Source organism: Carex rostrata, chromosome 11 (genome assembly GCF_964058835.1).
Source record: "Carex rostrata chromosome 11, lpCarRost1.2, whole genome shotgun sequence".
Lineage (NCBI taxonomy): Eukaryota > Viridiplantae > Streptophyta > Magnoliopsida > Poales > Cyperaceae > Carex > Carex rostrata.
The window spans coordinates 1297063-1323249 of record NC_135928.1 but is presented as its reverse complement, the minus strand read 5'-3'; the positions used below and the strand labels follow the sequence as shown (position 1 = coordinate 1323249).

At 34.0% G+C, this 26187-nt stretch overlaps 2 long non-coding RNA genes across 4 annotated transcripts; both read right to left on the bottom strand.

The window, feature by feature from the left end:
- Nucleotides 1-344: 344 nt before the first annotated feature.
- Nucleotides 345-3892, bottom strand: LOC144562277 (uncharacterized). 2 transcript variants are annotated; one of them, XR_013514035.1, is made up of 2 exons: nucleotides 3522-3892; nucleotides 345-2701 (listed from the first exon to the last, which is right to left on the bottom strand). It is a non-coding gene; the product is annotated as an uncharacterized LOC144562277 (long non-coding RNA). The 2 variants fall into 2 exon arrangements; XR_013514036.1 differs by lacking the exon at nucleotides 3522-3892 and adding an exon at nucleotides 2783-3277.
- Nucleotides 3893-14780: 10888 nt separating this feature from the next.
- On the bottom strand, nucleotides 14781-20147 carry LOC144562118 (uncharacterized). Of its 2 annotated transcripts, XR_013513973.1 has the most exons (4): nucleotides 19902-20147; nucleotides 19229-19488; nucleotides 16399-18812; nucleotides 14781-15510 (listed from the first exon to the last, which is right to left on the bottom strand). It is a non-coding gene; the product is annotated as an uncharacterized LOC144562118 (long non-coding RNA). The 2 variants fall into 2 exon arrangements; XR_013513974.1 differs by lacking the exon at nucleotides 19229-19488.
- Between the last annotated feature and the right edge of the window lie 6040 nt (nucleotides 20148-26187).

Sequence of the window (26187 nt, the reverse complement as noted above, 5' to 3'; positions counted from 1 at the left end):
TATCTATCTATCTATCTATCTATCTATCTATTTATATCCAGTTCTCTTCAGAAATAATTAGACTTATATTCATATGATAACATCATGAATGAAATTGATAGCATTAATATTTCTGCTTAAAAAAAAATGTTCTTTCGATCTTTTACCTCAAAAGAGTTCTAACGACCTTTCATCTCAAATACATGGCATGTCAAATACATTTGCTCATTTGCTCAAGTATCAATTTATGCCTTTCTCAAGTTGAGCAACTAATCCTCATTATGGTCCCCAATATGACAATAATATAGCAGTAAATCAATGTATGAAGCATTGCTGAGACTAACTATTTCTTATAATAACCTTCCTTTTCCAATATGCTCAAGAGATTATACTATGATCCAATGCAGCCTGAAAGTCATGTCCTATAATTCACCCATTTGACCCTCTCATCCAGATTAGCCTTCAGAGGGGTGATCTTTGTGCATCAAATACCTGAAATTAGCTTATTGGCCCCAATAATAGATACATATATAGTTTTGTACAAATCAAGCTTAGAACACAGGTGTAATTTATAAATAAAGAAAAAAAAACATTTAGTATCAGTTGCAAATAATACAGAAGGGACGGGCATAACTATTTTATCTCGACTTTCTCATTTAGGGTTTTCAGAATCAGTTTTGATAAAGCTATTTCCCAGGCCAAGAAACCACATAAGACCATTTGGAGGAAACAAAACCTGACAAAAGTGGCTTGGGTAGTTAAAAACTCTGCCCCGTAAATTGCTCCCCCAAAGTGTTGTTTTAGTTTGCTTGTTTTGTACCAACTTTTGCTAGTTCCCTAAATCAACCCAAAATAACTCTTCATTAGCCCCAGTTGAACAAAGCCTCATTTTAGATCCAATTTGACATTCTTGATTGTTTAATCAAATAGCACCACATAATCAGTTAAAAACTTGCGCTCAATTAAACCACTTATCTAAATTACGCAATTAAACAAACATGCAAATTGATAACTTGTAACAATGTATCACAAGGCAAAAGAACATGATCGACCAATTAAGTACAAACAAAGAATACACTGCCTTTTTTTTTTAAACTCCTTAATTTTTTCCCCAATTTTCAAGCTTTTTGTCTAACTGAACCCTCCTCCTTTGCCCGGGCTTGGGACCGGCTATGTGCACATGACATAGGCGGAGTTAAAACTTGGAAATCATTAGTAGCCAATGATAATAAAATAAAAATTAGTAAATAAAAGTGTAAATTACTTGTTGAAAGAGGGAAAAGAGTACTACCACCATATATATCATCCTAAAGAAATATATCAATCGGTGTTGCGACGCCTTCAAGTGGGAAATGCCAGGTTATTTGATCTTCAAACTTTCCGATCTTAGGCTCAATCGACTGCTAGATCCACATTCACCTTCAAGCTGCCATGGACAAATGCCACTTGTTTTCTCATCATCTTTTGTGGACAACTGCCACATTTTCACGTTATCTAATCTCATCAAACACACTGTGGACAAATGCCACCAGATTTCATCACAAGAAAAGTAGATAAGATATGCATAACTCAAGTATGAGAGATACCTACACCTTTAGCTAGAATTACAAGCAACTACATGGACAAATGCCACGCCTTCTATGATCTCATTACGCACTGGGGACATACCACATTTTCACGTTCTCCAATCACATCAAACACACCGTGGACAAATGCCACCAGGTTTATTCACAAGGAGAATTGCAAAAACACACCGTGGACAAATGCCACCAAGTTTATTCACAAGCATAATAGGTAAATATGCATAACTCAAGCATGAGAGATGCCAACACCACTAGCTAGAACTACAAGCAAACATGGACAAATGCCAAGTCAGTCTTTTTTCAATCAAATCAAGACCTGTGGACAAATGCCACATCAGCCTTCTCCGATCTCATAACGCAACCACATTTTCATGTTCTCAAATCTCATCAAACACGCCGTGGACAAATGCCACATATGGTTTCTCATCAAGCCTGTGGACAGTTGAAACCTTCGGGTTACTCAAACCGAATGGCCAACACATACTCCACAGTTGACTTTCTCCAAGCCAAGTGGACAAATGCCACATTGCTCTTCTCATCAAGCTTTTACTGGACAAATGTCCCTCGATTAATTAGACGCATGGACAAATACCACTTGATTAATTAATCACCAAGCTCAAAGAGAGACCTCTTGATTCATAATCAAACACATAATGAGAAAAGTCCCTTGATTAGCACATTGCACGAGAGATGGCTCCTTGATTCAAAATCAAGCACATAGAGAGAAAGAGAGACCCTTGATCATCCTCAAGCACATAGCGAGAAAGCACCTTTCTTGATCATCAACCTCACAGAGAGACCTGTGGACAAATGCCACAGAATTAATCATCGATCTCAAAGAGAGAAAGCCCCTTGTAACATCATCAAGATCAAGCTAATAGAAAGAGACCCATGGACAAATGCCACTTAATCCATCAAGCTCATAGATAAACACAAACAGGGAGAGACAAAGACCTTGCTCAAATGCCACCTGATTCATCAAGCTCATTTCAAGCAGCCCGCTTGATTCGTCACCCAAGCTTGGTGGCAAATGCCCACCCAAACCTGAGATATCTAGTGTATGCCATCAAATTACACAGCTATATGGTGAAATACTGTGGTAAGATGTGGTTGGCATCTCCTCTATTGCTCTGGATCACCTATAAAACATATCACTTTAGAGTATAAGTATAATAAAACATGTTTTGCAATAGAGAAATGCCAACTTAATGTTTGCTTACAGTAATTTTTCTTGTTTGATTCCCTTCTTTTATTTTCGTTTATTTTCTTTCTTTATTTTATTTGTTGGAGGTTGGGCTAGCTATCATCTTCATACCCCAATAAAAAAATCCTCAAATCAACCATGTAACCTAAATTAAACTATTATGGCAAGTTGAAACAGTATACCTCATGCTGTAAGAAGTTTCCAGGGTTCTGAAAGGAAGAAGTTTACAGAAGAGAAACTGAACAATCAGTAACAAAGTCGACCAATAACAATATTTTGGCCGCCACAATTTATAGATTATAATTGTATCAGTTCCGAAAAATTTGAATCCAAAAGTACTGTGTAATGAGAGATGTGGATATAAATTTTGCTTCCCCGGAGAAAAATCGCAAAGAATAGAATAGATGACAACCTTGCGGTAAAATATGATAAAATCGTGTTTCAGTTAGAGCGCTCATGGAAAAGAAGCAGTAGTTATGGATCTTACACTTGAAATAAATTAAAACGTGAAAATCCAAAGGATTTAATCTACAAGAACTAACCCTAAGTGGAACTACAGAGGGCCGACAAAATAAGATCGACCTTCTTAGACGATTTAACTTTTGAAGAAGGAAAGAGAAAACGAAAACGAGAAGAATCAGAACAAAATCATAGATTGAGAAGAGAAAAAATAAAATCGACTTGGTGTTAACGAATCCCAAACTCAAACCGATCTTTCTAAGAGATACTAATTTTCAGAAAGAGCAAGAGGTTACCTTTCCAACAGAGAGGAACGCATCCGGTCGAGAGGGGGGCGAGCGGGATAGATACCAAGTGAGAAACCCCAGATTTGGCGGAGGGGAAGAGGAGGGGGGGGAGGAGGAGGCCTCAAAAGGGTACGAGGCGGTGGGGCTTGTAGCGAGAGCGAGCGGACTTAAATAGAGCGAATTCAGCAGTTGAAGGAAGTCGGTTTTTTCGAACTAATTTTAGCGGATCGGATATATCGCCGGGGAAGAAAATAGATGGCCCAATATTAGTCCGTTATTTTATCTGGCCTGAATCGCCTGATAGCATTTCATTTCATTCCAATTTTATTTACAACTAATTGCATAGTTGCCGCAACAGTTTTTTTTTTTTTTTTTTTTTTGAGAAAATTGGTAGTTGCTACCAAAGTAATTGTTTACAACAGTTTTTTTTTTTTTTTTTATATTTGCATACCCATTTTAGGAGTTATAGTACATTATAAACAAAAGAAAAAAAAATTCAAAAATGTGAGAAATTTTGTTACAAATAGTACAACTCACAGTGCAGGAGCATATACTACAAGCAGCAATGCCTTGTCCACCGGAAAGAAACTTGTTACAAATGCAAACAAAGGAAAAGCCACCGGAAAATATTAAGATATACATGGGAAAATTAGGCATGTTGCTAAAACTGACAAGTTCTGTATCACATTGGGAAGCCTCTTCAGCTAGGTAGTCTATTTTCCAACGAATGAATACATCACTGCTAATTGGGAAAATAATATGGAGGTTTTTTTTTTTGGTTTTATATAAAACTCGTACGAATCTCCATAATTATGCGGACTACTATATGTAAATATGTGGTAACTTTGCTGCATTATAGGTCCTCATCAATGGCTAATTTCAATATATAAGTAACAGTTGTAGCAAGAACAAATCGGATAGAATAAGGTGAATGGGCCTTACAGCTGTCAGTAAAAAAGAAGAAGAAAAAAGTAAAAAAAAAAATCCTTAAGACTTGAAGAGTAGTGAAGTTAGAAGTAATGATTTGAATTTCCTGAGCTGCATCTGTTATCATTTCTGTGTGTAAAATTTAGGTACTTACTGGTGGAAACATTTTTCTGTGTTTTTTTTTTTATAAATTCATTATGTTCTTTGGAATCATTTAAATAATATTATTTGTCATTTAATCATCCCATTTAATTAAACTTAATTATATTCTTTATTTTTTATTTTAGGTACACAAATACGTATAAATTCTAGAAAGAGGAGGATAATCCTTATAACAATAATAAAGTCATAATATGACAACAAAAGATGTTCATAATATGACAAAATCAAATAATAAAACTTATTTTGTTGATTTTTTTTTCTTTTGTTTTATTGTTAAGCAACATAACAAAAAAAACATGGTATGTACTAGTAAATAAAAGCTCATGAGTATGTTATTAAAGAATGAGATTTACATTTGCACTAAGTCGACGTTATTTTTCATTGGGCTTTATTATACTAATTATTTTTTTATTTCTAATTTGGATCTAGAACAATCTATTTTAGTATCATTCATGGATATTATTGAATAATTATTTTTTTTATTGATTTATTATTTTATGAAAATATGTTATTTTGTGTGAGTTTTTTTTTTCTTTTGTTCTCTTATAATATACCCCCGTTGCAACACATATAAACTAATATTTGTAAGAATGACATACTATTAGTTTGTTATGCAAGAATATTTTTAATGAATGTAACTCCATCTGCAATGTTACGCATCCATTTGCATAAAACACATGGATATATGGTGTTAAATTTTAGTTCGTGTTTAGTTGACTAGACTGAGGTATATGAGTTTAGTCATCACTTAAATCGTCAAACGTTTAAACCACATGTTTAGGTAGCTTAACTTGTTAATTATGCATGTAAGATCGTTGTCAATGAAAATTATTTTTTTGATATTTTCTCCTCTCGTCTGAGTTAACCTTAATTTTAAGTCTTCGCCAGACAATTATAACTTAGCCATCCTCAATCTAATATGACTATACCGTATATAATAACTCTTATCATGTTCTATTTTAAGTTAAGTCTTCGTCAGACAAAAATAACTTAAATAAATTTAGACAGTCCGATGTGACCTATTACAACCCATTCAAAATGTTCCCACTTTCTAATTTAGTATTTTCTTTTTTGTATCTTCAATTACTAATAATAATAATAAAAACAGGACGGTTTATACGAGATTGCATCTTTAATTATCCAATATCCAGTATTTACTGATTTGATTGGACAGATTTAGGTTCTATAAAAATAATTAAAAAAAAATGTTAAAAACTTCACATTTTGAAATAAAAAATTAGTTTAAAGCTCAAATCTCTCGTTATAATTGCATCGGAGTATAATTCATTTGTAAGATGCATATATTAAGATGTTTTAATTATCGAGCGATAATTTGCTGAACTTTAGAATTGTAACTTTTAGCCTTTCAATTTTGTTGCTGGTTTATTTTTTAGCCATTAGGAATATCAAATTTTTATTTGATAAATAATTTTATTTAATGTATTAGCTCGACAATATATATTTTTATACCTTGTGCGCTTGGCTAAAATTAGTCGAGGGTTGATAAGTTGCATTTTATTTGGGGCAGAACCTTTCTATTTATTAATAATTCCATATTATAAAAAATCAAAGGTTATAACCAGTAAACCGAAGCACTAACGAGTTGATTTCCGGTTCAATTTGAATAACACTGGGCTATTAGCATAGTTAAGGCTTGAAGGTTGCACCACTGACCACTGTCCACTGATGGTATACTTCTGGGTGAACTTTTGTGCTTCATTTAACTATTTTTCTTCCAACTCTAGTATAATATGCAATACCGATACAAAATAACTTTTTAAATATAACATGACACGAGATAACTTTTTTAATGCAAAATGAGACACCAAACATTGGTAATGTATTTCCATTGATAGTTTTAGTTGCCAATGCATTTCCATCATACCTGCTTCTGCTTTAATCTGATCTGTATGCATTCAAAGATAACTGTTTTATCATGTAAAATCATATTCCAAAAACTAGGTAAACTTTGATATTGTTTTCTCCATTTGGTTCATTCCATTGATAGTTTGTTCCGTATATAAAGCCCTTCAAACCAGATGGCATTTTACAATAAAGCTTTTCAACTTGGCTCAACTGCACCCTTTATCCATAGTTCTGCAGTTAAATACCAGTCAAACAAACAAGGAAAAATTTTATCCAACGGTCCCAAAAAAAAACTTGCAACAACGCATCAATAAACCAACCATCTAATATTACTACAGAAGTAATAAAATTGAGGAAAAACCCTGGTAACAATGAATGCATCAATAACAAGAAAATATGATATTGCTATTGATACCTGACCTTTAATGATGAAAGAATTAGATCATTATTCTGAATTTGATTCTTTTTTCTTTTAAGTCACCAAGTTTTTTAGTTTAACCCTCCTCCTTATATCCGGGCTTGGGACCGGCTATGCATTATCATAACATAGGCGGAGTTAAAAATTTGGTTAGTATAAAAAAATAACAATAATGGTTAAAAATAATAATATAAAACAATAAAACAATAGAGACTACCGCCAGCATGCTATGCTGATGAAGCAACCCATCCTCACAATTATCATGATTTCTGATCACCTTCAGTTTAGCCTAAATATTCTCTAAAGCAGTGGACAGATGCCACCTAATTACATCTAGTCTCAACTTCACGGACTAATGCCGGGTACATCTCCAAGCTTCGTGGACAAATGCCACTATACGTGTCCAGATCCCCTGTGGCACAGCACTGTGGTACACAACATTGCAACCGTTGGATTTCTGATGATAAAATCCAATGGCAACACCATCATGTAACACCAGTGCCCTGCTACAGAGGGCCTGGACTCGAGTGATACATACATGATATCTTGAGTCTTGCCATAGTACTAACATTAGTACCAAGGAGTTGGTACTAAAGGTTTAAATCTTACATTTTGACATCCAAACCAGTGATCCAAGCATTCCATTAAGATATATACACATCAAAACCTAGTATAGTTCCAAATTTTATTTTTATAAAAGTACTTTACCCATCCATTATGTGGACTATTGAATGACAAAAAAACACAAATATTGTTGACTTATGGTGCAGTAATGCATACATGTACTGAGTTTTGATACACAACTAATCTTATATGTAGTAATAATGTCTAGTTAATTGGTTTACTCATGTGCTTATTCTATGTAATGTTTATGCAATACAAACTATATCTCTGACCATTCATTTATGGCAAGTTCTAACTAAACCAGTTGATGTGATAAAACTTCAAAAGAGTTGGAAAAAATGTCACTCTACTAAATTTTAATGTTTCCATCGCAATGGACTGCTTGGATTACTTGCTTGAACTTCAAATGTAATATTCGAACTATTAGTACAAACTCCTTGGTACTACTGTTAGTGCCATAACCGAACTCCTATAGTTGTGGATAAATGCCACTAGAGAAAACTCCACATGCTCTACAGCACCACCGCATGCTGCACAATACTGTTATGTTGGATCTTTGATGACAAGATCAAACATAACAGTATTGTGCATCACAATGTAGTGTTGAAGAGAATTTGAACTAGAGTTGCATGGGCAAATGCCACTAGATTCCGTTCCAAACTCATGTGCAAATGACACCAGCTACAAGTCCAAATACTCTACAATAGTTGCACTAAGCGGCATGTCAACATACCTGTGGGATGTCATCATCATCCAACAGCCACACTGTCATGCCGCACAGTGCAAATATTGTAGAGGATATGGACACCAACATTTTTGTGGACAAATGCCACTAGTTTTCATTCCATACTCGTGTGCAAATGACACCAAATTCAAGTCCAAATACTCTACAATATTTGCACTATACAGCATGTCAATATACCTGTGGGATGTCATCATCATCCAACAGTCACACTGTCATGCCGCACAGTGAAAATAATGTAGAGGATATGGACACCAGCATTTTTGTGGACAAATGCCACTAGATAAAAGTTTAAACACTCAACAAAATTGCACCAGCCTACATAACATTGTAGCCATTGGATGCCATCATTATTACCATCAAAGGGCTAACAATGCCATGTCACTGGAAGCAATAAGATGAGTATCTCAACTCAAGTGATTCAGACTCGAGATTTGTGGACAAATGCCAGTAGTGTTATGTTCTAGCTTTTGTGGACAAATGCCACAAAATTTAAGTTCAAGCTTCTATGAAAAGAGGACTAAAATGCCCCATTAATTTTGTGCCCCAATCAAGCCTTACATCCTCATCTCCGTATCCAAAGTCCAAACAGATGATCCAAATCGCTAAACATTGATCTCAATATTAAAGTGTCCTTGGAGACCAAATTTTCTATTTTTTTTCTATTTTTTACTATTTTTTTAGATAGGTACAAAATCACTGTTTTTCAAAAGATTCTGGACCAAAAATTGATTTGTACCTAACTTAAAAAATAGTAAACATTTCCAAAAAATATAAAATTTGCTCTCCAAGTAAGTTTTAATATGGAGATCATGTTGAGTGGTTCGGATCGATTGTTTGAACTTTGAAACGGAGATAAGGATGTGAGGCATGATTGGCACACGAAAACAATGGGGTATTTTAACCTAACTCCTATGAAAATTGCCACTAAACATATGTTCAACCTTTGTGTATAAATGCCAACTGGTAAATATTAATTAACAGACCTCAAATTCTTAATTTATATGCAGTCCTGGATGAGGCTTTTAACACTAGCAAGTTAGGAAATGCTAAGTGCAAACTTCAATCCATTGCATCAATAGGGTATTCTCTATTGAATAATGCTTCTATTTGTCAAGCATGGATAAAGGCTTGATTTTGGATTAATGATACCCTTCAACAAATAACCTTCAAGTCAATTTCTATAGTGGCATTCAAATATCCTATCGTAAAATGCAATCAAGGAACATGACATTGAAACAATACCATCAAGTCCACTTAAACTGTCAGAAGGGCCTGTGAATAATTCTTCCTCATCAATACCTGGCAAATTGATTAAAAAATGTGAATGAGTAACCAAGTTAACTTGCTCAGCTTTCTATTTCAGATAATCAGGCTATAAAAATCAAATATAAGAATTTTACAACAATTTTACAGCAAAAGAAAACCCTAAAAATAATCTAAATTGTATATCATTGTTAGTACAGAAAATAACAGAAGAAATACAAAATGAAGATTTCAATCATTTATAGAACAAAATACAAATGAGAACCTATTACGGACATAACAACATGCAAGAAAACGAGAATAAATGTTTCGATTAACTGGCATAAAAAGGGTAAACCAAATGTACCTAAAAAAATGTAGATCTGAAACAGTTCGAACAGATCTTGGCATCCACTTTGCGAGTTGAACTCGTTGTACGATTTTAAGCACTCATCAGAAACAAAACAAAAACTGAAAGAAACCAGCGCATCAAAATTCAGGATATAGATCACAAAACTGTAAAATTGCACCGATTAGCAAACTCAGCAGCTCAATGAGTATTATTTTTATCAAAAATTTGGCGCGCGCGCGCGAGAGAGAGATTACTGTCGTAAGAGGGGCCGGGCGCTTGAGAGAGTTTCGCGAAGCGTATCCATCGAGCAAGAGGCGGCGACGAGGCACCGGGTCTAGGTTATCCAGTTTGTCAGATGTTAATCACACGGTAGATAATGGTCTAGGTCGGTCTTTCATTCGTTGCTCTGGTGGAACAAGATAATCAATTCGTATCACCTGTAACAGAATATTTCTGTTTGGATCTGGACCGTTCAATCAGAATCCGCAGGACTATTAAAGAGACCCCGAACGTTCCAGCTCGGATTGGATTGATCCGGATTCCGATCGGACGGTCGTGATCCAAACAGAAATATTCTGTTACCTCGCTGAATATGGATTCCAAGATAATAGATGATTAGGGCTTACGAACAATTGTGAGAGGCTTTTAAGTGTACGCCCCCCGGTCAATTAACCTTCATTAAATTGGCCCAGAAATGAAAGCAAGCAATCTACTTAAATGGTTGTTTTCAGAAAGAAAAAAAAAACGGCCGATAAGAGTTTTCTGGGCTTATAATATTCTTTTAGTACTGAGATTATTGATTTTCTAGACACGACTAAAATAAATGTGACGAAAGCTGCTTTAGTCATTTGCTAATGTAATTGATTGACGGAATTGGTTTAGAAATACATAAGGATGACAGAAAAGTATGTGCGCACATAAAGTTGACAATACATAATTAAAAGAGTATAACATATTGCTCAACTGGGAGATTGTTGGATCTTAATCCAACGTTGAGCATATATGTAATATAATTATGAATTGTTTACTGTCACATATGGTTATCACAATTAAAGTGATCTAATATGAAATTAAGATATTAGACAATCTATATATTCAATAGGACATGGTCCATAAATGTGTAGAAACAATTTAGGCAAAGATCAAATCATTGATGGACTGATTCTGAGATTTGCAAATACAGAAAATTGCTATTTTTGACCCTGAGTGTAGACACACTGAGCCTAGTGCGGACACACTCAGTACTTAGCCATTTTTTTTTTAACTTCAGGACAACGTAGAAAAAAGTCTGAGCCTAGTGCGGACACACTGGACTCCAGTGCGGACGCACTCAGGACTGAGACAATTTTCTGAAGTTCAGTGTAGAAATGCAGAAAAGTCCGAGCCTAATGCGGACGCACTAAAGACTTAGACAAATTTTGGAGATTTTCTGAAGTTCAATACAGAAAAGTCCGAGCGTAATGCGAACGCACTGGAGCCCAGTGCGGATGCACTCAGGACTTAGGCAAAATTCAGGGCTAAAAGAAAAGCAGTTATTTGGACACATCTCAACCTAGTGCGGGCGCACTGAGTCTAGTGCGGCCCAGTGCACCCGCACTCGCATTGCCAGATGTGTAAAACTATATAAGGATGGGTCCCAAGGCACAAGATAACCAACTCAACTCAGAATTCTGAAAGAGGTTATTATTATACATAATTTTGAGAGTCTTCTCCCTTCTTCCACCATCAAAGAATTAAGAAGAGAAATCCATTAGAAATTTAAAGATGATTTCTCAATGACGATCTTGTTGCTTTGGAAGACTTAATCCACTATTCAACCAAAAGGGCGAGAATGAAAAGCTAGGCATCTAGAGTCTTGTCTCACGCTTACGGAGACAATTGTTGCTCCACCATAGGATTTGATATTTCATGGCAAACGGCATGGAATCAGGTATTGTATTCCGCACTAAATATTATGTTTTGAGTCTTTTTGGCATATGACGGCTCTTAGGTTAAGGTGGAAATTGTTTCTTCTTCCTCATGATGTAAATATTTGATCTCTAGATGAGATGTAATTGTTTGATCTCTAGATAAGATGTAATTGTTTGACCTTTATGATTCCCAACACTACTACTCGCACCGAATAATTTCCCACTGCTTGCCCGATCAATCGATTGATCAATACGCCGTTCCCTACCCGTTTCGTTCTTCCAAAACCCTATGTCCTGAGTGATCTACTCTGCTTCCGTGCCGTTGAAGCTGGAGCTTGTGAGTGTGACCCTGTCAGTGTACCCATCAATTTTTTAAGAGGGAGGAATTCATGTATACCCCCTAAAGAATCTTGAAATTACGTATTTCCCTTTCTAAAATTCATAATTTCTTATTTATCTTTTTCATTTCAAAAACTCACAAATTTAGCTAATTAGGTCTATTACACATGCTACATATTTTTTATTTGTTTAATGAATTTTAATAAAGAAAAAGGCAATAAATAGGGTAGCTTTATGAGTTTATGATAAATATGATATATGAATTTTAGAGGAAGAAATACATAATTTCGAAATTTTTAAGCGGTGTACATGAAATTTGCCCCTTTAAAGTTTCTTCTTTCTCCAGCAAAATTTAAAAAATATTATATTTTATCAATTAACCGATATTTCTCTTTTCCTTTTTTTCTTCATAAAAGTTATTATTAGTTTATTCTTAAAGTTGAATTGACTAGTTAATCCTTGGCCTAAAATGGAGAAATCATGTTTCATTTCTAACTAAAATCCCCTTTTTCATTTTATTTATTATTTGTTTATTAGTAAAATAAATTGACTAGTTTATCCTTCATCTAAAATCAGTGTTTTAAAATGCGGTTTTGTTCATGCATGCGGAAGGCCACTGCATACCGCATACGCGGTATGCAGACGCATATGCAGATTTTCATGTGGATTTATATATGCGGATTTTAAAATAAAAATTCACGTATATATATATTCATATTCATATATTTGAATTTATTTTCACATAATAACATAACCAAAATAATTTTTTGAATTTTTTTAATATAAATTTTAATTAAAATACAATCAAATTATCAAAACCGCATGGAAAAACTGCATGGCCGCATATTTCAGTCCGCATGGCCGCATTTTTAATCCGCATGACCGCATATTCGGACCGCATATGCGGCCGCATGGTCAAAACCGCATGGGCATTCTGAGCACGACTGCCGACCGCATACGCATATGCGGCCGCATTTTAAAACACTGTCTAAAATGGAGAAATCATGTTTATTTCTAACTAAATTATATAGGAAACAAAGAAAGAAAAGTACAATGGTGTCTAAACTCTTTCCTTTCAGAGCAAAATATGTTTCTCAAATCCATTAGACGAGAGGGATTAATGAAATAATTTAGCCAATCAATGACCCAAAAGAAATCAAAATTAAATATGATTTATGAAATGTGACACAAGCAGCAAGCTGGCATTAACTGGGCTCACTATCCCAAAATTCCAATTCGATTTTCCTTCACAAGTTCTTCATTTAACTTGTTTCCAGAGTTTAGTTTCACTGCCTATTTAAAATGATAGTTCAACAATGTAACTGGTCAGATATTGACATAATTGATTTGACTTCTCGCAACGCAGTAGTTATATTTTTTTCATTTCGTCTCTATCAGTCGTGTGTTGCGTGAAGCAAAACTAACTCTGTCAAAATCTTTACCCAATTGTAACGCCTTGGTTGATTGAAGCAAACTTGTGCAAAATTGTTTGACAATCACAAAGTTCAGGTGATGAAATAAATACATTCATTTAAATTTCGAGACATTACATTTAAATGAAATAACGTAATTTTTTTTTGTTTTATCTCTTTTTATCCTAAATGAAATGAGAAATTCACTAAAGAAGTTACTTGACTATAATTGAATTTGGAAGGAAAGATTTTAGGTACAGCTGGATTTTTCTATCCCTCTTTATTGTTTTACAAGAAAAATAGGATAAAAGAAATGATATTTAATTTCAATTAGAAAAATAGGATTTTTTTTTTGTTTTGATGGAAAATTGAAAACAGGATATTAGTGTTTTTTATGGGTATACTGAAACAGGATATTTGTTTTGCTGCAGAAACTTCCAAAACCTTATTTATGTCTCTCTAAGATTCATAACATCTTTAATATTACTCTTCCAAACTTATTATAATTCTCCCATTTACTAATAAAATAATATTCTATAATCTCTCACATTCACCTAATAATATAAAATTTTAGACAATGATCAACTACTGCACTAGCCAGTATCAGGCTATCCAAAACCTGACTTTCAATACCAGTACATCACAAAACACTGTTCTAAGACCAGGACAGATCATCAACAGCCATGTTCAGTTCTAACTGCTAAACCTACATATCCTCCTCCAAGCTAAGTAGCTAATATAATAGTAATAACTACTAATTGCCCTCCTGGATCCTCTCCTCCCCCTCAGTCTGGTGTGATGTATAAAAAATCTACAAACAAAATTTTCAATACAGCCAAAAGTACATGGGCAATAATAAAAAGAGGAGGGTTCAAATGCATCCAAATTTTTGTGCACCCAAATGCACCCTATCTTTCAAATCATTTTTCTCCGTTTTCAAAGTCCAAATAGTCAATCCGAACCGTTAGATGCGATCTATATATTAAGATGTGCTTGGAGACCAAATTTTACATTTTTTGAAATTTTTTTTTTACTATTTATTAAATCACTTTGAAAATCGCTGATCCAATAATAAAAAAAATGTAAAATTAGCAATTTTCAAAGTGGCTTAATAAATAGTAAAAAAAATTCAAAAAATGTAAAATTTGGTCTCCAAGCACATCTTAATATATAGATCGCATCTAACGGTTCGGATTGACTATTCGGACTTTGAAAACGGAGAAAAAGGATTTGAAAGATAAGGTGCATTTGGGTGCATTTGTACCCTCCTCTAATAAAAAACATACTTGTTATTTTATCATTATTGCATGGTTTGTTGTTAGTTGTTACAAGTTAATTGGAAACCTACAAACTTAAAATAATGCACTGTAAATTTTCACCAAAAAAATAAAAATAACGCACTAGGTCATAACATTTCACCTAGATACCAGTAAATACCAGTATGTGGATCCTAGCCCCTAGCCTATTACTTCCAACAAGAAAGAAATCATCCTACTTTACTACTTTCATAAGAAAACATAAATCTAGATTAACATTACATTAAAAGTAAACTTGCAGTATTGCTTCACTCTGAAACGCAAAGTTTCCAATTTGTAAACATGGTGGTTGATTGTGGTCTAAAGCTGTACCTCCTCCCTGAATCTAGCACTTAGATAGCCATTGAAGTTTCCTTTTGTTTTTCGCGCCCAGTTTCCCAGCATGTGTGGTTCCTTCAAGGTCTCCCTTCCTACATGTTGTATCACCATTCTCTCCTTGAGCTGTTGGAATGTAGTCGCGCATTGAGCCACTGTTTGTGCTGCCTCCCAGTAGGGTAGGTCTTGTACATTGTTCATCTGGATTGCAGTAGATAGGATTTCACAGTCTGTGTAATCACATATTCCTTCGCGTCATCTGAAGTGGTGGCAGTTGAGATGTAATACAAAGCCCAATTGAGCGCCAGGGCCTCTGCATCTAATGGGTCACTTGCGTGGATATGGCATGCGTGCGTTGTCATTAGGAACCCTAGTGGATCAAAAATCAATGAAAATGTAATGTGAAGCTGACAGGAAAATGCAAAAATGCAAGTAAACCCCGTAATATTTACATTATATTTATTTGGCTTATTTTGTTTAGCTAAAGTGCAGATACAAGTTGAAGAGATTAAAAAGGGGAAAGAACAGCAGTGACCACTGTTTATAAAAAGTATGAACTATATTAAGGGGATTCACATCCTTCTCTTTTTATCAATTTTTACTGTTCATTACTAGGAACTGGATCTGCACTTTGGGAAGGAGGATGTGACAACTTTGGGAAGTAGCATATGATCAACAGTACTCATAATGTAGCCAGAATTGCGTTGTCATTAGGAATCCTAATGGATCAAAAATCAATGAAAATGTAATGTGAAGCTGACAGGAACATGCAAAAATGCTAGTAAACCCTTTAATATATTTACATTATATTTCTTTGGCTTATTTTGTTTAGCTAAAGTACAGATGCAAGTTAAAGAGATTAAAAAGGGGAAAGAACAGAAGCTAAAACTGTTTCGAAAAAATATGAACTATATTAAGGGAATTCACATCCTTCTCTTTTTATCAATTTTTACTGTTCATTACTAGGAACTGGATCTGTACTTTGGGAAGCAGCATGTGACAACTTTGGGAAGTAGCATATGATCAACAGTACTCACAATGTAGTCAAAATTGGGTAGTAGAACATGACAACTTTAGCATCATCTTTTTGAATGCTTCAATCAAAATTTTAATTTGGATGCACAAAATTAGCTCACAGCATTATCAACCATGAATACTGCTTTCAGAATGGTCAGCATCTCAATCAAAGAATCAGGAGGGTCTTTATATAGGCAATGAATTATAAGATACAGATTGTAAGGAGTCAATGGAAGTGTACTCTGCAGGAGCCTCCTTCGAATCAATGAAACGAGAATACAGCTGAAACCGGTAGTCTCTGCATGCCTTGTGTCCGAAAGAAAAAAAAAGAAAAGAAAACAATTTTATTGTATTGACTCTTTTCTCATAAAACAATCTTAAAATAAAAATTAAATTCAGAACCCAAATAGAGTCGTATGAGTCTGGCATAGGGAAAGATGCGAATTTGCTTTTAGTGAAGGAAGAAAAGAAAGTAATAGAGCTTGGTCGTTTCTTTGTAAATCGCACAAACATACTAGGTTTTCTTCAAATCTGAACAAAAAACAAAAAGAATTCTCAAAGACAAATAAATACAACATCAGAGAAAATAAATTGTCTCAGAACTTACCCAGCCGGCTGAGAGAGAAAAAGGATCACCAACAGCAACCACCAAGAGACAAAGCACCACCAAAGAGGAAGTACCCGGACTGAGAACTTGCTCGTTTGCTTCTGGGAGGGAAAACAAGAGAGGCGGGAAAAGGATAAATTAGGCATTATCTTCTGGTGGGCCCTCTTTCTCTCCCTCTATACCCCGATCTGGAGGGGACAAATTTCATCTGCCTAGAGTAAGAACATCACCCTGGCTGTTTTTCCCTTCCTTCCTATTCAAATTTGTGGAACATGTAATTTTTCTACCTTTTACCCACTCTCCCCCTTTCCCTCCCAGCAATACAAACAGATACCAGCAAGGTATATAATACCTTTCCACAAAAAATATTTTGTTGCCAAATTTAGAGAAAACAAAATGTGCTGCAATTCTGGAAAACCCATTTAGTATCAAATAACCCTGACTGTGTAGAGGTACTCGTCAAACACTTAATTTAAACATCAGAGAAACAAAAGTTAACAAGACATCTAAGCCACATCTGCACAAATTTATTGATCACATTTCTCAATAAGCGAGAAGCCAGCTAAAAGTAGCTTGCAATAAACTTTCATATTATTTTCAAGTTTTTTATTAAGGTAACCCTCCTCTTTTAACCCGGGCTTGGGACCGGCTATGTCCACATGACATAGGCAGAGTTAAAACTTGTAAGACCGTTAGTATCCATGATAAATATAATAATAGAATTAATAAATTACAAAGAAAAAGAAAGAGTGTACCACCTTCAATGAGGTGGGGGATGGGTCACAGGCTCCATATACAAGTCATGTAGAGAACTGCCATCAAGTACTGCACAAAAGTTGTCATGTCAACAGATGCCACCCAGTACTGAGTATTTGCTCGATTGTGCATCACATTAGAGTTTGTAGTCAGGTGGACAAATGCCACCAAATACTTGCCCACTGCCTTTGAATATCTTTGTAGTCCCGTGGGCAAATGCCACGCTTTGCATTGAGGAATGCACAACATAATTTGTAGTCCCGTGAGCAAATGCCACGCTTTGCATTGAGGAATGCACAACATATATTTGTAGTTCCGTGGGCAAATGCCACGCTTAGCATTGAGGAATGCACAACATATAGATCTAGTCCCGTGGGAAAATGCCACGCGTTGCATTGAGGAATGCACAACATGCAGATCTAGTCCCGTGGGAAAGTGCCACGCTTTGCATTGAGGAATGCACAACATAATTTGTAGTCCTGTGGGCAAATGCCACGCTTTGCATTGAGGAATGCACAACATATATTTGTAGTCCCGTGGGCAAATGCCACGCTTTGCATTGAGGAATGCACGACATATATTTGTAGTCCCGTGGGCAAATGCCACGCTTTGCATTGAGGAATGCACAGCATATATTAGTAGTCCCGTGGGAAAATGCCACACTTTCCATTGCGGAATGCACATCGTATGCAGCCTTGTGGACAAATGCCACAAAGGGTTTGCAGGAAATTAGTGTTGCGGTGATATTACACTGTAGTCTGTGCCTCCGTGGACAAATGCCACGCCGTCTTTTGCTCATGAGTTTGTTATCTAGTAGACAAATGCCGCACCGTCTTTGCACAAAGGCCTTGTGTGACTGTGACACATCCTAGTTGCAATGAAGTTGGACAAATGCCACACCTTGTTTGCAATAGCCATAATTTGAGATCTTGCGGGCAAATGCCGCATCACATTTGTACAATCCATAGTGCTGTGGACAAATGCCGCACCATGTTTGCATGGAAATGTGCTTGTCTGAATAGCTTGCTTGAATTGTCTGCTTAAATTTCTTGCTTTAATTGCTAGTCTGAATGGCTTCTCTAAAAACTTTCTTGAGAGTTTGTCTGGTAATCTGGTGGACAAATGCCACCAAGCTTTTGTATGAATTTAGTGGACAAATGCCACCAAGATTTAGTACGAATTCATTGGATCAACATTTGTTCGAATATAGAGTCTAATGGATTGTGCTCGAATTTAGTCAGCTGTCAATACCTTCATGTCAATATCTGCTCATATTTACTGCAACAATCGCGCTGAAACACAACAAATACTCAGAATGTAAGAATTTGGCTGAAAGAACTTTCACAAAAAATTAAGATGATTTCAATTGAAAAGATTTCATACAGATGATTTAAAATTAAAATTGCTTTCTCAATATGAGCAGCTAGATGAGAGGATTTTATTTGCCAAAAGAATCCCCAAAACCCACAGATCTACAAATGAAGGAGGAAGATCATTTTGTTTAAATTGAGTACCATCCAAAGGGTTCAAGAGCATCCAAGTCTAAGAATACCAATAACTGGCCTGAATCGTATGGTACTCTTGGTAATTGAAAGCAAAACTCAAATTAAACTGTTCACCGACTTTGACCTTTTATAAACACACAACGACAACAGAAGAGACAATTCAGATCAAACATACAAAAAGAAGAACAGATCTTTCTACTTACAAAAATATCTTGTCGAATCTTTTTCAAAGTATCTTGCCTATCCTCTTCATAAACAACCTGTGTTTGTTCGTCTGCAAAGGAACATGGACAGAATTCCGGAATTGTGAAATTGAGAATAGAGAGAGAGATTACGGTTGTTCAAGATGGATAAGCGCACTCGATCGCCAGCGGCCTTATCCATCTAATGGGGTGTGCTCGAATTGAGTCAGTTATCAATTTCTTCATGTCAATATCTGCTCAGATTTACTGCATGAGTCGCCCTGAAACAAAAAAAAAATACTCAAAATGTAAGGATCTGACTAAAAGATTTTTACAATAATTAACATGATTTCAATTGAAAAGATTTCAATAAAGATGATTTAAAATTAAAATTTCTTCCTCAAAATGAGCAGCTAGATGAGAGGATTTTATTTGTCAAAAAAATCCCCAAAACCCACAAATCGACAAACAAAAGGAAGAAGATCGTTTTGTTTAAATTGAGTACCATCTAAGAGGTTGAAGAGCATCCATGTCTAAGAACACCAATAACTGGCCAGAATCATATAATCCTCTTGGTAATTGAAAGAAAAATTCAAACTGTTCACCGACTTGGACTTTTTATAAACAGGCAATGACAACGAAAGAGACGATTCAGATCAAATATACAAAAACAAGAACGTATATTTCTACTTACAAAAGCATCTCGACGAATTTTTTTCAAAGTATCTCGACCGATCCTCTTCATAAACAGCTTGGGTCTGTTCGTCTGCAAAGGGAACAGGGACAGAATTCCAGAATTGTGAAATTGAGAATAGAGAGAGAGATTACGGTTGTTCAAGATGGATAAGCGCGCTCGATCGCCAGCGGCAAACCCCATAATCGATTCTGGTCAGACAGAAACAAAGAAAGAGAGTAAAGAGAGAAGATTGCTTCCGAAAAAAGAGAGGCGCATGTTTGGGTTGACGCTAGCCGGCTTGAGATTATAAAAAGAAAGCAAAGCACGAGTCGGTGACTCTTCTATGAGATTATAAATAGAAAGAAAGCTTGAGTCGGTACTCGTGAGATCCTATGTGGCAGATTCGAGAGACCTTTCGTACTCGAGAGATCCTATGTGGCAGATTCAAATTGGGTCTAATTAAGGTCCAATTTGAATCTGCTTTGACCCGAGAGAAAGGAATTGGGCCCAGCCTAATTAGTGGACTGATACCCGATTCAACAGATTAATTGACCTTGTTTATTTAATATATCATGCCTAAGGGCTTCCAATCACAAAACAAAAAACAAAAAACAAAGAGCAAATAGAATTTATGGGCCGTTTTACACCAGAGTGTATGGTCCATATAGTTGGTATTTGTTTAAATGTTAGAAAAATAGGAAATTTGTAATCCATGTTCCAAGAAATTGTTGAATGTTGATATCATGTTGATAAATTGAAATTATGTGGGGCTATGTTAGGATGGACCCGTGCTATGGACATATATTTTTATTTTCAAAATTTAAAAGTCGACCCAATTCATTAAATATAATCTTCGTGTGAAAAAATGTATAGCGACAAAATTTTGTAATATTTAGAATATGTTTGATGTGTTTTTTATACAAGTACAAAATCAGTATTTTCATATGGTTCAGAATTTTTTGACTAAGTGATTTCTACCTATAGATAGTAAAAAAATTCTAACATTTGGTGTGCAAATTATGTTGAGTACTTCAGACTAACTCTTTGAATTTAATAATATGAGTTCACAATTGATAATATGCATATCATCGTAGCTTCAATTATTGATTTTCCTAATTATGTTTTGATAATTGTGTCGCGTATAGGATTAGCAACGGTTGTCACCATTATTGACACATATTTGTCCGATTTGGATTTATTATACCAAACTATATTATTGTTTTTTGTTGAAACTTTTAAAGTTGGTGCGTGTCCAATTGGACAACATATCACATGCCCTAGTTTGCTATTGTTACAACTATATATACAACGAAATTAAAGTACACATATGGGGAATCATCATTCTTTAGAATCTTGTTGTTTTTAGTTCGATATGTATAAGGGCATTTATATTAGACACTTTATTCTAATTTCAATTTTTTTTTTTTTTATTTTGCTCCTCTTTGACACATTTTCCTGTGATTATTCTCCGATACATCATTTTCTTGACCTTAATTTGTGTCGGAAACTCGAATCAAATTGAACTCCACTTGGAGAGCTATGCGTAACTGATGCGTCAATAATTGAAAAGAGATTAATCTGATGTAATTCCAAATGACTGAAATTTGGGTTACCCTTTTTTTAATGTAATTGGTACAATCAAGGTTACAGAAAAAAAATGCACAACATTACTGCAATTTTGTATTTTATATTTTGCGAAGATGTGGTTAGGTTAGATGTCTCTATTGAAGTTTAGTAGTTTGAGCAGAGAATAGACGCGTCTGAAACCTTTGATATATATCCTGAAATTTAATTGCATAATAATAATAATATGAAGTTATGGATTACAGAGCTAAGATTTATAATATGACTGCGAATGAGGTCTGATGCCCTAATAATAACATAAAGCTATATTAATACCTCAATCAAAAGTATGTCGGCAACTAATTAATATATGCAGATTCCACGTATATATGAAAGAAAGTTAAAATTTGCACAGTAGCATCATGGTTTCCGAATTCCGCCTTTTGTTTTAAGAAAAAAAAATAAGGATCTCCAATTTCATGTGACTTTTCACGTTTTAAAAGAAAATCTTTAATTTCCCGTATGTCGAAACTCGAAAGTATAGACATATCTACAGAATATATAAGACAACTCACGTTTTAGAAAAAAAAAACTGTGACACGGAGAGAGACTCTCCGGCTCTGCTGGCCGTTGCAGCTGCTCACCTTTGCATCCGTTCTTGACCATGTGTTTATCTAGTACTCGCTTATTTAATGGATTTGAAAATATTTAGTTATTTAAATTCAATTCGATAATTTATTGTCATGCAATGATAAAAATTAGAGAAATGTTTTTGGTTCACTGACCTTTGTCCACCATCTGTCCACAGTCCTTATCCACTCCTGTTTAACTGATTTTAACAGACTCGGCCCTCACATTCCAACGGAAATTCAAAACCTTATCAGATTCTGCGTATTTAAATCTTCGATCGTCTCTTTCCTTTTTAAATCTCATTTTTAAAAACTTCCTTCCCGATCGGATTATCTTCCTGCTGAGGCGATTTCCTTCCTCTTTTAAATTTCTCTTTTCTATTTCGTCGCGATCTCTAACTCCGATGAGAACACTAGCGACTGAAACGCACCAAGTGGTCGTAGTTTGTAACATCAATCAAATTCGGTCTTTGGACTCAAAAGATGAGTCGCCTTTGGCGTATTATTGATCTACGTAGATATACATATTATTGGCGTATTATTGATCAATCAGATGCCTCATGTTACTTTGATTCTCTCTCTCTTCGACCTATATTGATCTACGTAGAGAGGAAGAGAGATGGTGATTGAACAACGATATCTAGGTTTATCTCTCTGGTTTGATCTATGGATACTTTTGAATGATCTCCTCGCTTCAATTTTCTATTCAAATTTCGGCGACGGCAGCGACAACTTTTGACGTCATCTCTCCACGCGAGGCATCGTGCTCAACTCTACCATGTGAGTAATATCGGATCTCACATTATTTTAATTTTACAATTTTACAATCAGGTTTAAAGGTTACATAGAGTCTTTTACCGGATATAGTTCACAATTTTACATGATATATGCATTATTTTACAGTATTTATTATTATTGATGTTTAAAGGTTTACAATATATATATAATTCATAATTTTACAGGATATAGTTTACAGTTTTACATGATATGTAGAGTGTTTTACAAGATATAGTTCACAGTTTTATAACCTTATTTTTTATTTTATTTTTTTGCAGGATGGTATTTCGAAGAACGCTTGTTTTTTTTATAATATTCTGGATGTTGAATGATATAATTAGGTTTGCTATTTTGTGGTGAATATTATGATTTGTGTTGAACAGATGCTATATGTGGTGAATATTGTTGTTTTGTTGAACAGATGATGTATGTATGTTTAGATTCAGAAATTTTACAGTATACATGGAATTGATTTATAGTTTCGATTTAGAAATTTTACAGTACTGGTTGTTTGTAGGTTGTATGTTTTATGTTTGTAGTTTAAGTTGAAATTTTGTATTTTTTACAGTTTATTTTATCCTTTTCATATGCTTATTTTAAATTATTGAAATTTTATAGTTTTTACGTTTTATTTTCACAGTTTACATTCACAATTTTACAGTATTGAAAATTTATGTTTTTTAATTTGTATTTTAATCGTTTTCATCTATTAATTTTACATTGTTTTAAATTTATAGTTTTTACTTTTTATTTTCACAGTTTAAGTTGACAATTTTACAGTATTGCAAATTGATATTTTTAAAATTTTATTTAATCTGCTAATTTTACAATTTTATAATTTTATAGTTTTTACCTTTTGATTTCACAATTTAATTTGATAATTTTACAGTATTGAAATTTTTTTTTTTTACATTTTATTTTATCGTTTTCATCTGTGAATTTTGCATGTCTGTAATTTTATAGTTTGTACATTTTATTTTTATAGGTAAAGTGGTCAATTTTACAGTATTCAATGTTTTCATGATTTTATTGTGTGTTCATTAAATCGAGAAAAAAAGAATAAAAAAATAATCGGGAAATTTAATTTTTCCTTTTTATCACGTTTTTTGTCAAAATAACTGCTAATAACTAACATTAACTGTCAATAATTTCCTATATAACTGCAATTTTTGAAAGTACAGTTTGAAAGTACAACTTTTTTGTTCTGTTGTGCAAATTGCAATGTGTTTTTAACTATCATGTGACCACTTCAAATAGTTACTGGATGTTTTATTTTTAATTGATATATTTTATGTTATTGTATAATTATACAGCATGTAAAAGTAGTTTTACAGTATTCGTGCAAGTCAAAGTTGTGGACAAATGATGGACAAAAGTATGTGGACAATTAGATGCTTCCTAAAAATTATGCATTTGTCCCTGACCAAACAAGTAGGTGATCCTTAATTCACACATCTAATGTATGTTAATTTTGAGTTTACCTCCAATCCGTTCGATATATATTTGCACAAATTTAAAAGGGATCGTGTATTTAAGTTTGAATCGGATTAATTTGGATTTGAATCGAATGGTTGGGATTTAAACCCAGATAATGAGGTAATACAGAGGATCTGGACTCAGATGATCCTTTCAAATATCAGGACGGAAGATATTTATTGCTTTCTTTTGTTATTTTATATGGATGACTGGAATTCTGGGACTGGAACACACATCAAGGAAGTCAAAGATGAGTAAATGCCTAAAAGGCCCTCCTCCCAACGACACTGACACTTTGTTTGGATGAAGATTAGAGGAAGGGATTGAATAAAAAAAAATAAAAAATCTCTCGAATCATGTTTGTTTTATAAAATTATATCGGAGGTTTGAAGTTATTTCAAAGAAAAGATTTAATTTTATATATTTGTAATTAATAAATTAAATTTTTTTTATTTAGAGTGTAACGGTTGGAAAAAAATAATTGTTGTAAATATTTAAATAAATGATACGAATACCTAACCTTATATCTTACATATATAATTCTCATCAAAATTTCTTTGTCACAAACCTACAGCAGCTAACGAATTTCTCATTAATTTTATAAATTTTAATTAAAATAATTATATTCAATCCCACACTCTTATGATCCCACTAAGTATTTGAACACTTCTAAAATTAGAGGGTCCACGTTAAATAAAGAAGGTGACAATTATTTAAAGGTTATACTATGGTCTCCACTAATTATTTAAACACTTTTAAAATTAGAGGATCAACTTCTAAAATTAGAGGTTGTACTATGATCCCCACTAATTATTTATCCATACAAAAAAATATTTATCACGATCAATGTATACGAAGTGATTATTCAAGTATTTTTTACATAGATATACATACTCTAGTGTATAGATATAAATATTTGTAATACTTGATATTAATACTTTTATATGTCAGTCAGTGTCATATGTAAAAAATACTTTCAAGTATAGGTATAAATACTTGAACGACGATGTATAAATTCTTGTGTGACAACGAGTCCGAAAGTATGTCATCATGTATCTCATTTGAAAGAAAAAATTACGTAGAAGACGTTCGTGGTTTTAGATTCGTAAAATTCCTCATAGATCGTCATAAGTATGGACGAGATTGAATGAAGAAAAAAAAACCACATCTAAAAACATGTATAGTTCCCCATGTAATTTGAGATTTAGTTGGGGAGACAATGATTTATGTAAAAATTATTCGTTTTGTAGATATAAATACTTCTGTGTATGGAGATTAATACTTTAGAAGAAAAAAAAAACCAGTGCTGGAACTTTTGTGATCCCCAAGGCAGTTATGAAAGTTAAGTGAGAGGATAAATGAGAGGATAGAGGTGTGGAGACAATTATCATGATCCTTTTAATTAACCAAACAAAAAATAAGACAAGAAGAAAATTAAATTTATTTTTTCTCATTAATCATCCAAACAAAAAAAATTAAATATATTAATATTATTTTCTATTCCATTTCATTCCCTTGTATTCTTCACCTCCCCTTCCTTCCTCTACTCTCTATCCAAAGATGTGAAAACGGAATTTCAATTTTTATTTCAATCCCAAGGATGCTTGATGAATATTTAAAGTTAGAAAATAAATCTGAATTAATTATTTTAAGTATTAAGTTTGGACATCTATTAACAACAAATTAAGGACTTGACAATATCAACAACTATTTTCAAATAAATAAAAAAAACTTTTATAATAATTGTTCTCTTTACAAATTATAGAAATTAATCCTCTTTGCCACGTTAGCAGAACTAAAACTGAACAAGTAACCTCTCCATTACTGTAAAAGATTCCCTTCACTTTACGGTTTAAGAT